The sequence below is a fragment of the Uranotaenia lowii genome, chromosome 1 (genome assembly GCF_029784155.1).
Source record: "Uranotaenia lowii strain MFRU-FL chromosome 1, ASM2978415v1, whole genome shotgun sequence".
NCBI classification, from domain to species: domain Eukaryota; kingdom Metazoa; phylum Arthropoda; class Insecta; order Diptera; family Culicidae; genus Uranotaenia; species Uranotaenia lowii.
The window spans coordinates 190581464-190587799 of NC_073691.1; the positions used below are offsets into that span (position 1 = coordinate 190581464).

General features: G+C 32.8%; 1 long non-coding RNA gene across 1 annotated transcript; it reads left to right on the top strand.

Annotated features, from left to right (window-relative positions):
• Positions 1-4107: 4107 nt before the first annotated feature.
• Positions 4108-6028, top strand: LOC129740530 (uncharacterized). The gene is made up of 3 exons (XR_008736272.1): positions 4108-4246; positions 4304-4444; positions 5788-6028. It is a non-coding gene; the product is annotated as an uncharacterized LOC129740530 (long non-coding RNA).
• The last annotated feature ends 308 nt before the right edge of the window (positions 6029-6336 follow it).

Sequence of the window (6336 nt, forward strand, 5' to 3'; positions counted from 1 at the left end):
AAGATATAAGATAATGATATCGAGTCCTCTCGCAAGATATCGAAGGGCAATTACAGCTTATGATTTAAACTATTCCGAGACCTCTCGCTCGTTTTTTTTTATCTGTATCAAGACCTCTCGCAAGATACTAAATAGAAGCTGTAAGATAATGATATCGAGTCCTCTCGCAAGATATCAAAGGGCAATTACATCTTATGATTTCAACTATTCCGAGACCTCTCGCTCGTTTTTTTTTCTGTATCAAGACCTCTCGCAAGATACTCAATAGAAGCTCATAAATCATTGATATCGAGTCCTCTCGCAGGATATCAAAGGGTAATTACCCCACTTACTTAATGTTTTTAATTATTCGCATCTAGACCTCTCGCTAGATACAATGTAGTGTAGAGGCTTATAGATTATCGATATCAAGTCCTCTCGCAAGATATCTCTACAGAGGCCTTTTCTTGTAAACACAAGATATAATTAAAAACTACTGGAGAAAACACTTAAAACGAAAAGCAAATTGAAATCTAAAATTGCTCTTCTTTTATACGCATCATTTATCTTTATTATTATAATAACTCTTGCTAATTTTCTTTCCAAGCGATGTTAATTAATTACAAATGAATTTCATCCGTTTGTATAAATTCGATAACCGTTATATAGCGTCACATTCATTGCAATTTACTTAGTGACTAAATTTAGTTTAAAGGTCCCAGTAATAACGCTCACATATTTTTTTTTATTTTGATTCCTGAGTATTGACGGTTTAATGCACAAAGAAAGTACTCATGATTTACAGCATGAAGTATCTCTTTTATTTTATGACCGCCATCTTGTTTTTCACAAAGCTCGATACCTGGAAATTTCGATTGCATTCTATTTGTTTTTGATAAACTTACCCTGCAGGAGCATTGTCCGATCGCTGATCTGCGCCATTGTAGTAGCCACGCTTTGTTTTCTCCATCTTTGCTCTATTAAAATTACTTTTAATCCAACTTTGAAATCACTTTTAAAAGTACACCAGTAGAATCAAACACGACTTACTTCTAATCCGTTATTTTTCCGAATGCCTATCTTTTGCCGATTTCCTTTTCTCTCCCCTTGCTTTCTCTTTCTTTCACTTTTTTTTTTATTAATTTCTACACGCTTATCTAATTCTACACGCTTTTATAATTTTAAAGACCTATGTGTTACTCTAAACTATCTTTACATAAGTTTCAAACTTTCACTCGACTTTTAGAATACTATAATAATTTGTATCTCATTTCCTACAAAGGATAAGTAGAAATTAAATAAAATTTGTAGGATGGAGAATAAAGATGTGGAATATGGAATAAAAATTGAGGATATATCGTAAATAAAATTTTGCACTAAAGAAAAAAAAACAAATGTTGATGTGTGAAAAGTTTTACATAACAATAGAGGTGAGAAGGAATGTAGGGATGAGATGAAGAATATACAGGAAATAAACCAAATTTAATTAGGAATAAAATAAAATAATAGTTGTATTCGGCAACACTGTAGATGAATAAAATAAAATAAATTTCTATGAGAACATTTGACAATTATCTCATGTATTGCAGTTATATTTATTGAAATATGTTTTTCGCGAAACTATTTTAATTTTACTTTTTTTCCCATAAAAATTAATACTTCACTAAAATTTTCTTATTCCGATACTATTTCATACACTGGCAGTAGAAAAGATGCTCGTAGTATGGTTAAAACATTGCTTTTTTGTTATTAATTTGAACAGATCATTTCTCAATAATGCAACCATGATTTGTAAAAGCTCAATAAAAGCTTTGGTGACAAAAAAACACAGTTTAATGGTTTTATAGAAGTCTAAAAAAATGGGTCATGATGACGTTTCTAGGATAGGGCCAAATGGCCAGATTTTAGCTTTATTAGAGTTCTGGTGATGACTCTTTTTCATGAGTTCCTTGAGTTGGAGACCTATACATATAACACACGACGTGTTACAGGACACGACACATAACGTTCTTACTTTACGGAAAAAGGATATAAAATTACCTTATTGTAAATTGGTTTCGGGCTTGATGTTGCCCATCTACACACAGCAAGAAAAAATCGTGTAAATTTAGATCGAAAACGATGCACGAAAACGGAACATCGATTTTGGTATAAAATTCTACCACGGTGTATTTTTCTCAACAATGTAATTTTTGAAGCGTGTAAATTTAGATCGAAAACAATGCACGAAAACGGATGACATAAACCGTCGTGTAAAAATACACAATGATGTAAATTTCAAAACATATTAGCGTTAATATTACAAATCTTTTTTTAAATAATCAGATTTTGGGAGTTGTTTATGAATAAATACGCCACATGTGTCATTTTATTTAACATATATTGCCGATACACTGCAAACTCAAAAAATGCACACCATCACTGGCAGCTGGAATTGTGGTTGTGTCCGATGATCCCCAGCACGGCGATGTTTTGCCGATCAGCGTCAGGCAGCATTCTTGAATACTTCCGGAACAGCATAGTAATCGGAATCTCCTAAACATTAGAAACATTCAACATTGATTCGGCTTTTGATCCATTTATAAAACAGCAATTCCTGCAATCGAAAGAGAATTTGAAGTTCCATTTTTTTTTCATTTCGTCTATAACTATAACCTACCATTTTTTAATTCAATTCTGAAAGAATTTGGTTCGATTTTAATACTAAATTAACTGCGGAAGCGAATTTTTTTCTTTTCGCACAATAAACCACCATCTCGGATAAAAACAGAACAATTTATGCCGCGAAAAAAGGAAAAGAATGGATCTGTCGTGTTTTACATTGTTTTCGATGTAATTTTATATTGAGATATATTTTTTAGATCAGGGCGTGTAAACATACATCATACAAAATTAAGTTTATACCAACGATTCAAAAATAGATCAAAAAGAGTGTAAAATTACATCAGTTTTGAATTACACTGGTCAAAAAGTAGATCACTCGTATTTTAGATTGCGTATACTTTAAGAAATTTTTTGCTGTGCAGGACGATGTCAGACTGATTACACAAGGGATACACAGAAAAAAATAATGACTATTACGTGTCATTGAATACGGATGCCTTTAAAATAAACCAGCCTGTAATTTATGAAACGTGTAAATTTAAATGAAAAATCATTGAATAGTACAGTAAATGCCTTGTAACAAAAAGGAGCATGACATTTACCGTAATTTTACAGGTCATAGTCATTTATTTTTAAGTGAGCATTTGATTACAGGCTGATATCAAATTACAGAACTGCAAAATTCTCGGTTGTCTATCGGAACAAAACGAATTCTCGTAACAGCAACAGTTCGTTTGTTATTTCTGTGAAAAAAATTCAAGACAGGAAAAGAAGACGGTAGTAAACCGTCACATAAAAAGTAGACTACCAAATGCGCCTAGAAAAGTGCCAAATTCAACGACAACCGTGCCGCTCTGTTCTGCCCAACGTTCAGAAAATCGCCAAGTCTTAAGCGTTCCCTACACCAGATTGTTGGTAAGTATTTAGTTTAGTTGATTGATTTCCTTTCGTTAATTCCAAATCTTTTAACTTAGCTTCGACATTCATACATTTTTTGTGAGAAAGATTATGCTCCTGAACAATTGTCTACTGTGTCTACGATTCAATCTAGAAGATGATTGCAATTCATTTCCCGCAGCTGTTCGACAGGAGGAGCCAAATTGAACAACTCGGAAGGCCTTCATTTTTTGATAAGTGGAGGAACATGTTGCACATGTTGCAACCTCGTCACAACAATAAACTCGGTTGTTGGGTCCAGCAGGTCAGTAAAGGTAAATAAAAAAGTCAGCAGAGGCAAAATCAGGATAGGTATGCAATGTATGCATCCCCGAAAACAATTAACTCTTCGAGTATTTTAAATTTATAATCAAAACGTCGAACCGAAGGTTGATAAGACGTGATTAAAATTGAGTAAATCGAATGTACTGTAACCCCTTATCTGGGTGCAAATGTATAAGCGTGTAGCAGTCAGATAATCAGTGATTGATTTTCGAAAGGGTGTAAATCAGTCCTACTTATTTTTTGAAAAAATATTATAATTTTATGATTCGTAAGAAAATCGTTTTCCTCAATAAGAGTCTCAATAAAACAGAACAACGATCAATAGTTTTTTAGTCTCATTCCCATTTGAAATATTATGCTTGAATGAAAACAAACAAAGGCTTTCCTGCTTACTGGTTTCAATCATTTAAGAAAGTTCTCGACATCAATCGTTAAAAATAAGGTAAATTTCTGTTTCAAACGTTCTATTTGCTTGTTTAATTAGAGTGATTAATTTTAGCTGTCGAAACAGCCATAAACTTGTTATGGAATTGATTATCATTAAGCTGGAGTGGTCGAAAAGCCGTGCGGGGCCCTCAGAAAGAATGCAGATTCGTAAACGAGTTAGCGCTGCAAATGAACCTGCAATCCCAGATTCAAGGTTTGTGATTCGTCTGAGTTCAAAAGTCAACAATAATTCGACCAAAGGATTACCAGTTATATTCTTTATGGAAGCAAAACACAAGATTATTTACAAAACTCGCAACTGTATAGTTCCTGGTGGTATTACGTTTTGATCGAAGAAGTTTCAAAATCGTAACGTCGTTTGCTGATGTTATTTCAGAAAAATACAATCCATTACGGCGGAAGTGTTAAAGCCCGAGATGGTTTTAAAAATGTAGTTTTTAACAAAATTATGATTGTGAGTTTTCTTTCTTATTCCTTCATCAGTTTCAGGTCGAAATAACATTTGTATGTGATGAAGTTGTATTGCGACCCCCTCAACCTTTATCTTCATCCAGGGCAACGAACCCTAAATACGGAAGTTCATCCAAAAATTTAGGTATTATTTCGAAGAAAACAACCTTGCTAATAGTTTTATTGATTATTACCAAATTTCAACATGTATCCGAAGAAAAATGGTAAACATTCCAAAAGGCAGTTTAAAGATTTCCATGTTAGAAAGGAAGAACAAAACCAAATTTCATAAAATTTACTTCAATGCCATAGGTAATATGTGTAGTTAAAAAGTGATACCCAATTTCATAACATAATGCTGTGTTATTCAATAAAATTAAAGCATTATCTCATATCCAAGATTTGGATTATTTAGCTGTTATTCGAGAAATTCTACATTGAATGCTGGTTTATGCTCCCTTCAGGATTTTTATTTATTTCCTCTATTGCCTTCATCCCCATATATGACTTGAGAATTTTATACATTTCATGGCTACATTTGATTTTGATAATATTTCGTTTTTCAAATCATGAAAACCTTAATTGAACAAATCCAATCATTAGGCCATGATCAACAATTTCTTGATTTTTGCTGCAACAATATCTGCTACACTCTTATACTGCTGCTGTGATATAAAATTGTTCCACAAATTTCTTTATTCCATGATTCAAGCAGTACATAATTATTTTTTAATAACGTTCTGAAGTTTTTTTTGATTATAATTATACAACAATAAACAAGGACATCAATTATTTCCTTTCATATTTTGGACCTGGGTCCAATATACGGCATTAGTTCTAGGATTAAGCCTAGCACAGTGGGTCCAAACATGGATTTTAATATCCTTCCGAATTATGTTCATATCTTTTAAACTACGTCTTCAAATTACATTAGAAGCAGTTTCGTTGATGAAAGAGAAATAGAAAAGCTATTATATTGATGATAATCATGTTGTTTATCAAAACCCATCGCTTAGGTCCAAAGTAGGGCAACTAATCCTTCTCTCTACGATATAAAATAAACTTTATTCTTTTTTAACTTTTCAGGCACCAGTCACCGACGAGCTGTTTTACTTTACGAGACTTGCCTAGCTGAAATGCGGAAACGTTTTCCCCAAAATAATCGTTAAGGTGGACTCTTCTGTGACTGATGTTTGCTGGTGGACTCGATACGATTACTGCACCCATCTTTGAATCCTAACGGGACAAAACTTGATCCTAAAGAACGCCAAAGAATATGCATCACATCTACAAATGAACTTTTTCATTTTTTACAAAGAAAAAAAAATAAAACCAAATTAATTTTGAAATAAGTCTATTTTAGTAAATATATGCTGTTAATTGAAACAAAAATTGATTCATTGAACAGTGACTTCTGATTCCATTAAAGCAAATAAAATCAATGCAATTACATGTCTACAGCAGCTTACAGCGTTTTAAAATTACAGGCCTGGGGTTTTTACTGGTCAGTGAATTTTAAAGGCACACTGAAAAATAAATGTCATCGACCTGTAAAATTCCGGTAAATGTCCTGCTCCTTTTTGTTACAGGATATTTACTGTAATTCTACAGCAATTATTTTTTGCTGTGTAATTA